General features: G+C 39.7%; 1 pseudogene; it reads right to left on the reverse strand.

Annotated features, from left to right (window-relative positions):
• Positions 1-1,694: 1,694 nt before the first annotated feature.
• On the reverse strand, positions 1,695-15,288 carry LOC111735414 (annotated as a pseudogene).
• Positions 15,289-17,212: the final 1,924 nt, after the last annotated feature.

Here is a 17,212-nt window from a genome sequence, read left to right on the forward strand (position 1 = left end):
TTGCTGAAACTTCCTTCGACTTGATTTAGACATTATCGTAAAAATCCACTGAAGGCCAAGATCAAAGAAAAGAGGCAATTGGCCATGAATTGCCTGATTAAGATGCATATTTAAATGGGCAGGAAAAAGAATCACAGAAACAAAGCTCTAGAGCCTCATCCTGAGCTAGTGGAAACTCAGTCAAATTTATGCATTCAATAAATAATTATAATGCATCTACTGTGCACAGGGTCCTGAGAATGAGCAAAAAAGAGAGTCTTCCCTCCTTGTCAGGAGAGCGGCTGGAATCTGCTAGAAGGTGTGTGTCTACCAAGAAGATGTCTCGAAACTGCCCAAGGTGAACAATCCTGCCATTTTCCTGAGCCATCCTATTTGAGGGCATTTAAAACAAAATGGGGAAGTAATCGGAGAGGGTGAGAGGCAGTTCTGTTAATAATTTCTAATTTGCTTCTTCTTTTAGCTCTTCTTAAATTTAAGGTGTTCTACAGTGAAATCTCCATTTACTGATGATACTGTTTGTCCCTCAGTCTTCCCCAGGTCAGTAACGGCGCTACAATCCACTGATCTGCTCAAGTCAAACCTCTGGAGGCCTTGATTCTTTTTGTGTCCTTACCTCTCACGTCCAATTCATCATTCACTCCTGTTAATTCTACCACTAAAATATATGCTGACTCCGCAGCCTTGTTCAAGCAGCTTTCCCTGGACTATAGCCACAGCCTCCTAAATAGAAGTCCAGCTTTTCCTCTTGACATCCATAATCCATCATGTATGGAGCAACCAGAAGGATGGGGCAAATAAATCAGACCATGGTACTCTCTCAATGGTTTCTAGGTGTCCCACTAATTAAAATCCAAACCTCTTACCCACCAGCCCAATGTGATGTACCCACCTGCCTGTGCACCTGCCTGCTCCTTGTCAAACATGTGCCAACCGCACAGGCGTGCATCTTGCTTCTACAAGCTCAAAGTGTCAGCTTCCAGCCCTTGCAGTTGGAGTTCCCTCTACTTCCATCCCTCAGCACAGCTGTTCTTGGCTCAAATATTGGCTCAGAGGGGTCTTTCTCTCTCTCCTATTAATCCTATTTCATTACATTTGGCACTTATCGCATATGGAAATGCTCTGGCTTGAAGTTCGACGATTTCTGCATGTGTTTACCACAGGCATCCCCACTAGAAGGGCAGGTACACAGGTACACTCATGCATCCTGTTCATGTTCTGCCCCCATGCCCAGGCTCAGAGTTGGTACCTAGTCAATATGTGCTGGACAAAAGCGAGAAAATGCATCCTAAGCACATCTTAATAAATATTGAGTGATCAAAAATCCTTTGAACCACATGCTAAATCAGCTATTATAAAATAGAAAACTTCATTATTAGACTAATGAAGAATATTTCTTATTAATTTACTCAAGAAATATTTACCGAATACTAAAACTTGTCCAAGCGATGTACTATGTGCTGGGACTACAAGGACAAAAATATAATTCTGCTGAGAGGGTGTGGAGACAAAAGTGGAAGAGAGTTGATGTAGAGAGAGATGGACCAATAAAAAAATAAGATAAATTATAAACAGTGTATTGTCCTATAATTCTTAATTGGTGAGCAGGAGGTAGACATGGGGAGGAGAGGTGTAGAAGGGGTGAGCAAGGAGAACTGGGTCATGAGGGGAGGCCTGGCACAGACAGGAAGGGAGACACTACATGTATGTTCGGGAGCTCCAATCAGAGTGGTGATGACAGAAAAAGGTGTTTCACATCTAGTCTTGAGTTTTTGGGGATTGCTACTCAGAGATAACCAGTTTTCAAATATACCACTGCAGGTGCAGGGTTGAAGGCCTGACTCAAACCAGATTCTGTGCTCTGGCTGGGTTTATCCATTCACTTGTTTAGTTTGCTCAGTGGCTTGATATTTTGTAAACAGCAGCGAGATGACCTCACTTAAGCCAAGCAAGCATCTCATTTCTGTGACTGTTTTGCAAAGATGACTGACTTCATATTTGAGATATAATGTTTCCCTGTTGCAGCCAGGCAGAGAGCACTCAAATGTCTTTGCCACTATTCGTTCATCATAGTTTTGAAACAAACTACTAACCGATAACGCAGGGGATCTCCACCAACAGATGCTCAGAATATTTTCCCAACCTGCCATCATGCCATCCTTTTCTCAAAACTAAGAAATAGTCTACATTTCTGCCAAGCCTGTCGTAAGTGTCAATTTTTAGGATAATCATGAAAAGAAGATATTAATACATACTCTATAAATACATATCTCAATAAAATAAAGAGTAGAAATGAGCAAAACAAACCAATGTGTTATCTTATCTTTGCCTCTATGTCTTCCAGAAGAGTTTTGGGATTGGCAGAAGTTTTTTCTTCCTCTACACAGTAAGTTTCTAAAAACTTCTTATATTCTAGATCTGTGAATTTAAAAAGAAAAAAATAGAATAAATACACTCCTCCCCATATATAGGAGGAAAAATTATTTTTGATCGATGTATTTAATTTGGTAGTTTTGTAATCCAGCCTTTGAAAGGGCTCGTCATTTTCAACGCTTCCAGTTTTGGCATCTTTTTCTTTACCTTCTTCGTGGCTATCTTCGGGAACAGAGCAAATTATACCACTGCAGGATATTGGAGGCTTTTAACAGGAAACAAATTTAAAAAAAAAATTATGAAATTCTAGTATATCTCTTTTTTAAAAAATAATGTAGCTTAGTTAAGGAGTGAGCATAGCAATGATAATGTTACTGTTAAACTATAACTTAATTATACTTTCAAGGAACTGAAACCTTAGCATGTCAAACTCCCCATTTAAACAAAGGAAGGGCAATTATGTACTAAATGAAATGATTCCTCATATTTTGAATGTGTAAATACATCAAACTGTACGTGTTAGAATGGCGAATTTTACCATATACAATTTATACCTTCATAAACTAGATCTCTCCAAACCAAAGAGTGTATTATGGAATATCTTTAACTAGGTTTCCTAGTACATTTAAATTTTTTTAATTTTAAAAGGTTAATTCAATTATCAATCTGTTACATGAGTTCAAGGAAATTACTTTGCTTAGAAGAGATAGTTGGCTAAAAGAGGAGTTTTCAAAGAGTGTAAATAATATTAAGGTAAGATTTGCTTCAAGTAGAAACATTTAGAATAAAAGTTAGTAGAAACTTGTTGTTATGTGGTGGGAGGAGGAGAACATACAGATAGAAATGATCACTAAGAGAATCTGCTATATGCTTAATCAACAAATGGAACGTTCTACCTTGGTACTAAACCCACTGAGTAATCTTTTTAGACTTGTCAGGAATGAGCAGGGGACTATGACATTGCAACTCTCATTTATCCGGAAGACACATGCTACAACATCGGTGATCCTTGAAGACATTATGTTAAGCGAAATAAGCCAGTCACAAAGAGACACATACTGTGTGATTCCACTTCTGTAAGCTATCTAGAGTAGTCAAAGACACAAACAGAAAGTAAAAGAGTGGTTGCCAGGAGCTGGAGAGAGGGAGAAATAAGAAGTTGTGTAATGAGTACAGAGTTTCAGTTTTGTAAGAAGAGTTCTGGATATCGGTTGCACAACAATGTGAATATACTTAACATTGCTGAATTCTACACCTAAAGATGAATAAGATGGTAAATTTATCTTATGTGTATTTTACTACAATTTTTAAAAAGGAAAGGAAAAAGGCACTTGATTGAATTAATGAAAAAGTAAGCATTTGACACCAATGTCAAAGAGTTCAAGCATTAAACTTGCTTTTACACATAGGAAAAATCTCTTGGCCTCAGCCTAGTCACTCCCTAACCATCATTTCTAGTTTGTGACCCTCACTGGAGGAGAAGAAAACATCAGTAGTGGGGAAGGGGCGGAGAGGAGTGGGAAGAGTTTGTCTGGTGAGGGGTGTATACAAAACAATATGCAGTTAAAAGTGTACAGACTTGATAGAAGTGAACTCAACAGCTGACATTCTGTCTGACAGGAAAGGAGGAAAAGAAAAAAAATCAAAAGCAGAACCTCCAAAATACAGAGAATTGGAAGTATGTAGTGTAGAGGTAAATAATATTCTCAGCAGACAATGAGTTTAACAGGATCAAAATTGATGTTTATTATTATAATCCCCTCCCAATGGCGTCATCCAGAAATGATATAGTTACGAAGCATACTCTGTTGAGGAAGACAGATATAAGTGAATAACATACTTCATAAAATTTCTATCATCTATTGGTAAAGTAATTTAGTTTTGGGACATAAAGTAAAATTCACTTATCCAGAAAATGCATTTATATGAAAAACTTCACTCTCCAATGATAATACATATAGGTTGTCACTCTTACGTAGAATTGCTGGAACACTTTGATTTATATATAATTTTAATTTTTACGTAAGCACATAATCGAAATTTACAAAATTATTTTAGATTAGTATCATAAAACTTCTAAATAAAAAATCACATTCTAGCAAAACTTGATTAATGTACTTAGAGAGTGTAATGAAGAGTTTCAAAAGCCAGTGACCCAATCTTTACTGTCAATGAAGATCTAGCTATCATATGATCTCTAAAAAGAAGGATATCACCAGGATTTCTAAAGTTAATGTATGCTCTTGAGTAGAGATGAGGATAAAGACTGAAATGAGAGATAACAGTGAAAATAGTTACTAAAATGCATGACTTCTTTAATTTTGCCGATTTTTTTCTTTGTCTGGAAACTAATTCAGATAAAACCTTTATGCCAGAGAATCATCTCTCAGTAAATCACAACATTCTGGATATTCTTTAGCAAAAGCGAACAAATAAGCGCACAAACAAAACATTAACTGAGATGTTTTCAGTGATGTGGTAAAGACACTTTAGATCACTTTCTCTACTGCACAGAGCCAGAGCTAAAATAACTGGTCTCAGAATTGAAAACCAAAGGCAAGGTTATTCAAAGGTCATGCCTAATCATGCATCATGGCTGCAGTGCAAGCTAGTTATGATGCATTCGTAGAAGACAATGCCATATTGTAAAATACTATTTACTAGAGATTTAGAGAACATTTTTAGGTATTTTAAGATGACTTACTATAGCACATTTTACAGCATCTACAGAAGAACTAAATCTTTCTCTGCTATCTCACAACTACCAATTTCCTTAACTGGCAGGAACTTCAACCCTATTCACAGATGAGAACACTGAGGCTCAGAGAAATTAGGTCATTGCAGAGGGAGCAGTCAGTTAAAAGGTAGGACTGGGATTCCAGTCTGAGTCACTCTGAGGCCAGCATCTGACCCCCTTTAACTGTACTAGTTTTCCTAAACCTTAGTCATCTGGAAGTGATCTAAATTTTTCTTTAACCATCTCTTTATTTACCTGTTTGTGGTATTTTCATTGAATGGACTGACATTTTTCACTTAAATGTACTTATTCAACAGTAAAGTTTATATGGCTACCACAAATGAGAACTCATGATATTGAAGACAAAAAGGATAATAATAAAAATAAAAATAACAAAAACATACTAAAGATCACTAAATCACAGCTGACCTGTCACCTGTTAATGGTCTAACTTGAGTTCTGGTGTCTCTTTGTTAATGAAAGGGAGATTTGGAGATAAGAATTTTTGTCAGAGTCATCTAACTACAAAGTTGTAAAAGGAAATTGAAAATGATACAACTTGAGAAGGGCAGGGTAGAGTCTGGGTGTTAGTGATGGAAGGGAGCACAAGGGAGCTTCTAGGGTGTGAGATATTCTGTTTCTTTATCTTGTGCCAGTCACATGGATGTGTTCTCTTGGGAAAATTCATCAGATTATATACAGCTATTACTTATTCACTTTTCTTTGTTATATCTTAATACAGTTTACTTTTCAATGCTGTAAGAAATAAGGTTTACTGATACCCCAAATACAAAAATTAAGTAATATGTTGTTAATTGGTCTATTTTTCTTTTTAGATATGGTGATGCTAGTAGAGGCATAGTTCAAATATATTTTAGAGAAATTTAAGGATCTGCCTCCTTAGAAATACTTGCAGAAATAAAGGTCTGTACTGATTTCTGGGTACATGTGGGAAAGAAGATGGAAATGGAGATGGCTTCTATTACCTACGATTTGCCGGCAAGTGACAACACATCTCGGCTTCTTAAGGTTGGTAAACAGCTTCTCACCTGAGATCCGCAGTAAAGAACTCAAAGTAATCATGTGCAGGTAGTGGGTGGAGCTGCTCCTCCAGCTGTTCCTTGGTGAGGCTGAGAGGAAGGCGCCGGATCACCACCTGGGGAAAGAACTCTGGCAGTTCTGTTTCACTCTTAACTGTATTCAGCTTCGGTTATTTAAACGCTTGGTGACTTGTGTTTATGCTCAGAAGAAAATCTAAACCAGGAGTCCATCAGAATCATGCATTTAAGAAAAGGTTAAGAGACATGTGTATGGAGAATGTGACTGTCAAAACCAAAACAAGACAAAACAAAGGATAATAGTGGTTGAATAATTTGAAAGGGATGTGTGAGTCCAGAAAAGGCTGTGCCAACAGTTCTTTTCCATGTAATCATTTCATTACTCCCAGACAACTGTTGGCCTGACAGGTACTGTCTGGGCCCCAGCTGAAAAACGGCACCATCTCCTACTCTCTCCTTGCATGTTAAGCCACACTAGAAGGTAAGGCCCATGCCGGGAATGTAGTATGTTAGGATCTTTGTTACCAGCAGGAAGAAACCAACGGTGAATCTGTTCTAAGAGCCAAGAGGAACTCCGCCTGCAGTGGACATCTTTCGCCACCAGTGCACAGTGTCCACACCGCGGGTCCTCTCCCAGCACGCTATTAGGCTTTCCAGGCTCTCTATGTTCCCCGTTTCCCTGGATCTGAGCGGACTCTCGCGGAGCCGCCGCCCCATCTCGTGCCTCCTCCGCCCGCGATCCCGGCAGCGTGAACCGCTACTGCCCGTAGTTAGATAGCCCAGCGTCTCAGCCCCAACAGGACACCTGTACAGGCTGAAAAGACTTGTATTCCTCCCCAAACAGAAAAGACTGCGTTAGAAGGTGCCGAAAACTGTCTTTGACGACACGGTGTGCTCGGGACAGCGCCGCCCGTCCGCTGTCCGCCGTTCTGAAGCGGCCGCCCGCCTGTGGCCCTTGACCGCGCCCGGGATCTCACCACTCGTAGCCCCGTCCCCCCGTTACCACCCCTCCCTTTGGCACAGTCCTACTCGCCCCTCCTCCCACACGCCTCTTCCCTAGTTTCATCTCCGCCTAGCTCAGGACCATCATCTTTTCCTAAGTGACGTCCTCGCCGCCCGGCCCTCGCCACACCCACCTTCCTGAGGCCCCGCCTCCTCCCGTGAGGGGTGAGTGTGCCGCTCCGCCTACCTTGCCCGGGACAGTCCCCTTCACCTGCCGAGGTTGCCTGCTCTGCTCCCAAAGCCTGAGGATGAGGCCGGAGGCGCCTGGGTCTATCGCCGCGGTGACTCCCGGGGAAAGCGGGCTTCCACGGCCCACGGCCTCCCCTCCCTCTCAGGTTCTGTGCAGCAGGGGCCACCCGGGGCCTCCGGCTACCTCCTCCTCCCAGCGCATCCCGCACCCGCCACGGATCCACCGCCGACCCCCACCTAGGCCGAGAACTAGGCCGCCGTCGCCCCCAGGATCACCCCTTACCTTCAGCTCCACCCCCTCGGTTCAGTCGCTGCTTGCCCCCTCCCCGAGCCCCTGAAGCTCCTCGTCCTGCCACCACCCCTCCCCGCCACAGCCCACGATCGCTGGCGAGTCCCCCTTTCACAGTGCAGGAGAGACCCTGGGGGCCGAGGGCGTGCGTCGGGACTGGGATCCCAAGGCCAGAGTTTGGGGGACCTGCCACCCAATATTAGCCCTGGACCCGTATCGCCGACCAGCACCCTGTCGTGTGGTCACCGGGAAGCAGCGATCAGCTTGGGCGATCTCGAGACTGCCCGCACTCTCCTGCAGCCCAGACTTCAGAGGGTCTGGGGTCCGACGAGGGGACGAGGGGATCGAAGGCCTGGCGTGTTAGCGGATCAGCCATCAGCGGGAAATTCCGCACTAGAGGACGTTTCGCTCAAACGGGAGCCTTTAATAAGGTTCTGAAGGGCTGATTTGTTTCCCCAGCAAAGAAGAGCCGACCCTTGAGCTAAACATGCCTGAGAATTAGACTCACGTGCTTAATAAACTATTAACAGCTATTTATTCTTTTCCACAGAGAATGGCATCTGTATTTAAGAAATATCAACTGATTGACAGACAGCACAAATCGGTACACGGCTTTTCCTATACGGAATAGAATAAATGCACCAGAGTTGAGAACAGAAATTGGACTGCAGAGAAGGTTCACTTTGGCTGTCCTTGGGCGCTCAGGTGTCAATGCTGACTCCTGGATTAGAGTCATAAACCAGACCCACGGCACCCATAAAACGACATAAGGTTTTCAAATGGAATTTTTATTCAACTTTTTGAGGCTCTCAATGGGACGGCAACCAAGCCAGGTTCATGTTTGTGTATATATTTTTTACAAACATACAGGCATTAACACTTTTGATCAGAACAATTTATACATAGGAGTTCTTCATTTTTAAAGGCCACATTTTTTTTATAATTTCTCATAATTTTTCTTCATGCATGTTGGCTGTACTTTTTATAATACCTTTTCCCCCCAGGAACTTCAGGTACAAATGAAAAAAGAAACTAGAGAATGGAGAAACGGAGGCATTAAGAGATCCAGGGAGTCATTGACAGATAACTAGAAGTAAATCCAGACTTAATCCAGTACTTTATCCTTGAACCACTAAATACCTGCGTACACTCTGGAAAAGTGTCGTTAATGAGCCAAACGATTCAAAAAACAGTTTTTAAACTCATTTCTCTATAACCCCACAAGGGGGCCAGGAGCTGTTTTCAATATGTCAGAAGATGTTTTGCGTTTAAAGGAGTATTTCAGTTGCCTATAAAATTGGTTTCTTTACAATACCTTATTTGTTAATGATGCTGTGGAAAATGTCTTGGAATACAACATTTTTCTATAAAAAGGTAGGAATATATGCCTGCCGATTGGTGGGTGACAGTGACTTAAGGTAGATGGTGACCATAACATTCCTGTTTTCCTTTGAAGATGACAGCATGGTCACTTTAAAGTTGGCAATAAGGATGCCTTCTGAGGGAACTACGCATCATTAGGAGATACTAGAGAAGTGGGTAGTAACAGAAAAATATTTGGCAGTACAAGTACACATTACCTTTTTTGATACTCTCTGCAGTCTAAACATTGGTATTAATCTGTTGCTGAGCTGAAAAGCAACTTAGTCAAATATGTTGAAGTTTTTACCTTTTGTGTCTTAAAGCACTGTCGATATGGTAATGGCAGGAGTTTGTTTGCCTTTCCAGAAACCTAAAAAATCATACCACATGATCAATGAAGATACTAAATGAAGAAATATTTTGGTCTGGTGGGCAAAATAAATGTAAAAAAAGTATTACTAGGATAACTTTATTTTTATTTATTTAAAAAATAATTATTTTAAGCTCAGTCATTTGATTTTCCAGCCCCAGCTAAAGAGAAAGGAAACAAAAACAGGCACACGTGATGCCTGACAGAGGAAAAATAGAAAAGCCATTTAAAAAGTGAAAACTCAGAAGCATACTATTTGAGTCTAAATAGCAGGAGGCAACTCATGATCTCTTAAGTGCATCATTGAATTAAACAGATACTCACTGTGATAAGTGGAGATAGAGAATGGGGTCTGGATGCCTCACTAGCTGTGCTCAGATTCCTCACCCATAGACAGCCTTACTGGTGAGAACCTCATGAAATTAAAGCTATTTTTCTGCCTTAATATTGCATATATATTTTTTTCTGCCAAGGTAGAAATACATGGGATACATTTTAGGTTAAGATAAAAATTTTGTGTGTGTGTTTAAAGGAGCATTTTAGTTGCCTATAAAATTCGTTTCTTTCTAATACATTATTTGTTAATGATGCTGTGGAAATTGTCTTGGAATACAACATTTTTCTATAAAAACGTCGGAATATGTGCCGGCTGAAGTCGGGATGAGAGATTGAGAAAAAAGATTTGAACAAATGAAGCATATGCTCCAATATCCTCGTTGGGATGACTAAGAGAAGTTCTCTGTGTATGCAAGTCTATGAATCACAGCAAGATTTTTCTTGTGCCAATTTTAGTGAAGAGGTTAACAATGTTTCAAGATCAGATACTTAGTACGTTTTTGTATAAACTTTGAAAAATGTTTTCTTAAGAAAAAATTTAACGTGTCTTTCACAAAATTAGTCATTTGCCACTGTACAAAACTGTATGAGAACTTTATTTCTTGACCCCAACAAATGTAGCATATCATTTCAGACAGTTCTGCCATGCCTGAATCCAGATGCTTCTACAAGATAGTTATCTAGCTATGGCATATTAAAAATGATGTATCATTACTGATCATCACCTACTTATTTTACATGGATTCAGCTTTCAATCTTATCCCTATGTGAGAAAAGTGCAAATGATGCTAAAATGATGGAATAACAACAATCCCAGAGAGCTTTGAACATTTACCACAGTTACAGGGGTTGTGTCATCAAGTTAGTATGTGAGGAAGTAGGCGAAGCTCATACTAATCTCTTGCACACAAGGATGTAGGCATTATAGAGAATAATGGATCACGCTTATTTTATAGAACAAAAATAAATTAAGCCCAATACCTGTTCGGTTCTTTTGGCTTTTTTAAAGTGTCACAAAATGTGCTTATTAGTTAGTTGAGTTTGTTAGCTTAAACACTATTATGACCTTCAACTGTGTTAATGAATTTTGATAAATATTGATAAATACTGTAGACAGTTTTATATGACTCAGTGCTTGTCATAGTTCTCTTAGAAGATCTAGCTATAGTTTTAAGACATAGGAGTGATGTCACAGAAAATGGCAGAGGAGGAAGCACCAGGGACAAGTTTCAGAACACATTTAATTAAAACGCTGCTCAAAAGCTGCTTGAAACATACATTTGAAATGGTGTTATTTTAATGAATGGAAGTGATGCCTACCCTTTAATACATGTAGTAATGTGTTAAGCAGGCGTTTAATAAAGATGTTTTTAAAAATATACTTGCAAGATGAATTCAAGAGAGTGTTACTTCAGTGAATGGAACAGATACCCACTCTGTAATGCAGATAGTGAAGTGCTTAAGAACACATTTAATGTAGATGTTTCTAACAAGCTAATGGCAAGTAGCGTTCAGCATAGTGTTATTTCAGGAAGTGCAAGTATTACGTGTAGTAAGGTTGTTTAATAACGCATCTTAAAAGATGTTTCTAACGATCTACTTGGATGATGGGTTCAGCACATAGCTATTTCAGTGAATGAAAGTGATACCTCTCTGTAATGCACATAGTGAATTAAAAAAAAACACCACACATTTCATATGTTTCTAACAATCTACCTTACAATGCGTTCAGCACAGTTATTTTAGTGACTTGGTATAATAGACATTCTGTAATGCATGTAGTGAAGTGTTTAAGAATACTTTTTATAAAAACTGTTTTGATCAGGTTACTTGTAGTATGCATACGAGACAGAAATTTTCAGCAAATTAAGGTGATACCCACTCTTAATGAAGGTAGTGAAGTGATTCAAATAGTTATTATAATGATGTTCCTACAAACTACTTGCAAGATGCATTCAGCAGTATTATTTTAGTGCATGGAAGTGACACCCACTCTATAATGCACGTAGTGAAGTTTTCAAGAATTTATTTAATAAAGATGTAACAAGCTAATTGAAAGAGGAGTTAAGCACAGTGTTGCTTTTTTCACTGGAACTTATACTCATTCTTTAATGTATGTAGTGATACGTTGAAGAACACATTTATAAAGACGTTTCTAACAAGGTAATTGGCAATTGCATTTAGAAGAGTGTTATTTGGAGAGTGAAAGTGATACCCAATCTGTAATGCATGTAGTGATTTTAAAACTTATTATAAAGATGTGTCTACCAAGCTGCTTGGACATGCATTCAGCACAGTTTTATTTCAGTGACATAATGTATGGCATGACATGTTTAAGAACAACTGTTATGAAGTTGTTTTAAACAAGCAACTTATGAGATGACGTCAACAAGTGTTATTTCAGTGACTGGAAGTGACATCCATTTTTAATGCATGCCGTGAAGTTTTTAAGAACACATTTAATAACGATGTTGAATAAGCTACTTGCAAGATGTGTTCGGCGGTGTTATTTCCAGAAATGGAGGTGATACCCACTCTGTAACGCATGTAGTGAATTGTTTAAGAACATTTTTTTAGAGTCGTTTTTAAGAGCTACTTGCAGGATTCGTTCTTTACATGTTATTTCCGTAATTTAAAGTAATATCACTCTGTAATGCATGCACAGTAAAGTGTTTGCAAACACATTTATAAAAAAGTTTTTAACCAACAATTGCAACATGTATGTGTTCAGCGTCACTTCGGTGAATGAACGTGATACCCACTCTGTAATGCAGTGAAGTTTTCTTCACCCTCTCTTCTCTTTCTAGAACCTCAATTAATTCCAATATTTGTCTTCTGGTCAAATCTAAGGGCTCTCATAGCCTTTCTTCACTCTTTTAAAACCTTGCTTCTCTCTCTTTCTCATAAAGTTATTACTTATATATTCCTGTCCTCCAAGTTATTCTGTCTTCCATCTGGTCCTCCCTGATACAGATGCTCTCTATTGCACTCTTTTCATTTACTGAATTCTTCAGCTCCAGAATATCTGTTTGGTTCTTTTTTATAATTTTATTCTTTTTGGTAAAGAACTCCTTCTGTTCATCCATTTTATTTCCGAGTTCAGTAAATTTCCTTTCTGACTTCTTTTTTTGGTAGCTTATTTAATTGCTTCATAACAAATGTTTTGCATTCTTTATCATTTCGATCACAATATTCTGTGACTTTGAGTTTGGTTGCTGAAGAATTATCATTTTTTTATACCAAATTTCTTTGATTTTTTTATAGTGTTTTCAGCAGAGTGCTTCTGCATTCACATTTAGTAGCATATACTTCCTTAACTAAGCTTTTATGTCTTTTTTTGTTCTTAGAATTTAGCAGGTTGAAAGTTTAGAAACTTTCACTTGTAGTCCGGAAGGTGGCACTATAGCTCCAGCTTGTGCTTTTTCCTTTGCCCAGGGACCTTGCACTTTTCCTAGCACACTCCCTGTCTACTGGAGCTTGTTCTTATTTATGCGGTACAGTGCACTCACAAGTAGCGGGAGGTCAGGTTTAGCACATGGGGGTTCCACTGGGTCAAGTGGGGAGATCCTTGAGTGGGGCACTCCCAGAGGCTTGTGGGCAGACTTCCTGTGGAAGACCTGAAGTGAACATCAGGAACCACATTCTTTACTATATATTTTTGTCTGCTTCCGTCTCTTTCACCTCTCTTCCCCCAGCCATGAAGGTCCCTCCTCATAAATCCAGGTGCTGCGAGAGAGAAACAGGTTTCTCCACTGGCAACCTGGTAGTGCGGCCGTCATCACCACTTGCACTTTCCACCTCTTCTGAAGGAGCTTCCCACCTCTTCTGCGGCCACCAGTTTAGCCTCCTACAATGTTTCCCTGGGGTGGGTGTGGCTCTGCCAAGTTTCTCCCTTTGCTCTGTTTCCAATCTTCTCAATCCTGCCCCACCCCCACCCTCCAAATATCCCTATGGTTTGCTGGATTCTCCCCTCAGGCAGGCTGGACTTGTACAAATTTTCTCTCGCCCGTGGGTATCTGCTCAGGTTTGCACAAGCCAGGGGCCCACCTTCCCGTCTCCTCCTCTACCGCCCATCACAGCAAGTGGGAGCGGGGCCGGGCATCGATTCCCTTGGCTCCTCAGCCCATCCCGAAGTCTTGTTTATTTTCTGATGAACAAGTGTGCAAGAATCCTCTCAGGTCCCTTGGTGTAAGGTGTGGCAGGCACTTTTCTTTGGTTATTGATAGCTAATGAGTTGTTGTTCAAAAAAGGAGAGAAAAGAGGAAGAACTTATGCCTCCACGATTCTGACATTACTTAGGTCTTTTTTCTTAATGTAGGATTTAAAGCTATTAACTTTCATCTTTGAACTGCATTTGCTGCATTTAATAAGTTTTGGTTAGTGATGTTTCTACTTTCTTTTTGTAAAGATTTTTATTTTGCTTTTGCTTCATTTTTTTGACACATTGGTTGTTCAGGAATATGTTGTTTAATTTTCATGTATTTGTGCATTTTCCAGCTTTCCTTCTGTTTTTGATTTCTAGTTTTACACAGCTGTGGTAAGAAAAGGTGCTTGATAAATTTGTTAAGACTTGTTTTGTGGCCCAATATATGATCTATCATGGAGAATGGTGTGTGTACACTTGAGAAGGATGTATGTTCTGCTTTTGCATGGAATGGTATATACATCTTTTTTAGGCCCATTTAATCTATAGTGTTATATAAGACTTCTGTCTCCATATTGATTTCGGGTGAATAGTCTATCTATTATTCAAAGTGGGGTATTGAAGGCCCTTACTATTTTTGTATTGCTGTCTATTTTTCCTTTGGTTTTGTTAATATTTGCTTTTTATATTTAGGTGCTGCAATATAGTAATGATTACTTGCCTTTGCTGGATCACTAGAATACAACAGACAAATAGTAGCCACCCTCATCCCTCCTACACGTACACAAAAATGAAGCACAAAAAAGAAGATAGGATGATCGATCGTACTCTTAAATAAGTCAGTCCCAAATGGCATCATCTAATTCAGTTCCCTGATGCCCAAGACAAGAATTTATGAAAACCCAGCACTTCTGCCACCGTTCCTGTCTGGTTCTAAATTATAGATGCAGTGAGAGCTAAAATAGAAAATACTCTGTTCTCCTTACTAATTGCAGGAGAACAAATGGAAATATTTCTGTTCCATAATTTTTTAAGAACCAGGGATCCAGTTTGTGTTCCCTGATTTTGGCTGAACTGGTTTTTTTTCTGTTTGTTTATTTCAAAATGCCACCCCAACTGTGCCGAGTCATATTTCCTGAGGTAAAACCAAGTAGTTCTTGTGTTCTAGCTAAGAATGTTCTCCATAAATCTTGTCTCTTTCTGACCTGGCCCTTTTGCTTTGCATTAATCTTTCTATATGAAATCCTTATCAACACTACCATTACCTTGCTTGGGGTCCACCTGTTCAAACAGCGCAGCATCCCAGTTTTGTTTCAAGGTCTTGGTGGTGTGCAGGAAGACACAACTCTCTGAAGCCACCCTGAGTCTCACTATAGAAGTGATTCCTCCCACTTCCAAACGCCTAAGACCTTTATTGTCTATATTATTCATTGGGGGAGTTTCATTTTCAGCATCTTATTACTATATGCCTGTGTCTGTTTCAACTAGACTGAAAGTTCCTTAAGAGCGAGGATCAGAGCTTATATTTATTTCTCTGTATCTTCCACAGCCGCTGTTCATTGTAGAATCATTATCAATACATGTTATTTACTGTCTAATTGCATAGCCTGTGTGACTTACAGCCTCATGGGAACTCTCTTCCCAATTTTAAGGCCCTTAAATGTCCACAAAGAAATGCCTTGATTAACACTACAAAATTAGATTTGCTTAGGGCCTTGGAAGATGCAGCATTGCTAAATGGGGAAAAGGGTCCTTAGAGTAAAAGGAGAGAAAACCACAAACTCAACCGTTACCAATTTCGGGATTGTGTTGCTTGCCCCCTTATTCCCTGTGCCCCAGGACCTGGAGTGGCAAAGGCTATAATTAACGCCTTCCAGAAAAAATACCGTAGATGTCTGCTTTAAATTGTAAAGTTCCCTTGGTTACTCAACTCCTCAGTCCGAATTAGATCATGTACATGAAAAAATGCAAATTATAAAGGAACATGTGAGTAAATCTCAGTGGTTTTAAATCTTTTGGTTTACAATCATCAGTTCAAAAAAGTCCTCGCCCAATCTCCTGAAACATCTTGATTCTTAATTAGGAGAGGAAATAGTGAACTGTTATTCAGTTAATCTCATTAACATTTACAGAATCCGCCCTTTGCTTTTGACCTGGATCTGAGGAGTAGAAAACCAGAGAAAGAAACATATAGTGACAACCTTAATTTTATTTAGAACTCTGAAGTCTGAAATCGAGAAGGATTGGGCAATTTTCCATATGGTGTTTTAGCTTCTGTTAACACTCAAAAAATTAAATCTGGCCAGGAAAAAAAGAATCTCAGAGCATAGATGTAGAGATAACAAAAGCCTGAGTATCAGATTAAAAAAAAAATTGTAAACACATCGCTACCCCTGGGGCTGATATACACTTACCAGTGATATTTCAGGGCTCTTCTAATTGCTTTCAACATGCCAACCAATCGTTCCTAAGTTATCTTGCCTCAAGACTATTTGTGGTGAGTCATATCATGTTGCAGAAAAGGAGATGTGGAGTCAAGAGCACTGTGTGATTCTCAGCTTGTTGTGTTGCTCTTTTAACTACGGGGCTCATTTCATCCAATGGCGCCATTTCACAGGCAAGAGCCAGAGTCCGGAAGAAACTTGACGCAGGTCACAAGTAGGTTAGAAGCACAGAAAACCTTGTACTAGGTCTTCTTTCGATACTTAGTTCAGGAGGCATTGCTTCGCTTCGATTCAGTACAAATCAATTTATTAAAGTCTATAGTGTGCAAAGTTTAGAACGAAATACTAGGGGATTCAAGGATGAGAGAGACATTGTCGCTCATCCATTCACACACTATATCTGCTGTCCATCCATATTCCTGAGCCTAATTTACGAAGATCTCGCCCCTAATCGGGTCATATCCACTCCCATCTATCTTCTACGATTCCCTTTTCTCTCTGCAGCCGCAGTCCAGCTGCATATAATGTTCCTTCATCTGCTTCACTTAATTTTGATTCATTCTTCAAGCCTTGTTTCTATTTTCATCTCTCTGAAACCTTCTCAATCCCATCCCTGTTATCACTGAGCTCCCAATTATTTAGTCCACATGAGGCTCACAGCAGGCATCCTTTCTGTGGCACTTAAAATGCATAGTTTTGCCCAACTTTTCCTTCATATTGTACCTCACCTAGTACTATTACAGTGCTCGCAGTATGGTGGGTATAGCCAAGGGCTGACCCAAAGATGCAATACTAAATGCAGAATCTCTGAATGGGCAATTCTGATGCCCCAGTGAGTAGCCAGAGTCAGTGTTTCTTTCATTGTTAGTCTTCTGTTGGTTTCCTGTGGGTGTCTTAGATTCTAAAATGAG

The sequence above is a fragment of the Pteropus vampyrus genome, unplaced genomic scaffold, assembly GCF_000151845.1.
Source record: "Pteropus vampyrus isolate Shadow unplaced genomic scaffold, Pvam_2.0 Scaffold1000000514, whole genome shotgun sequence".
In the NCBI taxonomy this organism is placed as follows: Eukaryota; Metazoa; Chordata; class Mammalia; order Chiroptera; family Pteropodidae; genus Pteropus; species Pteropus vampyrus.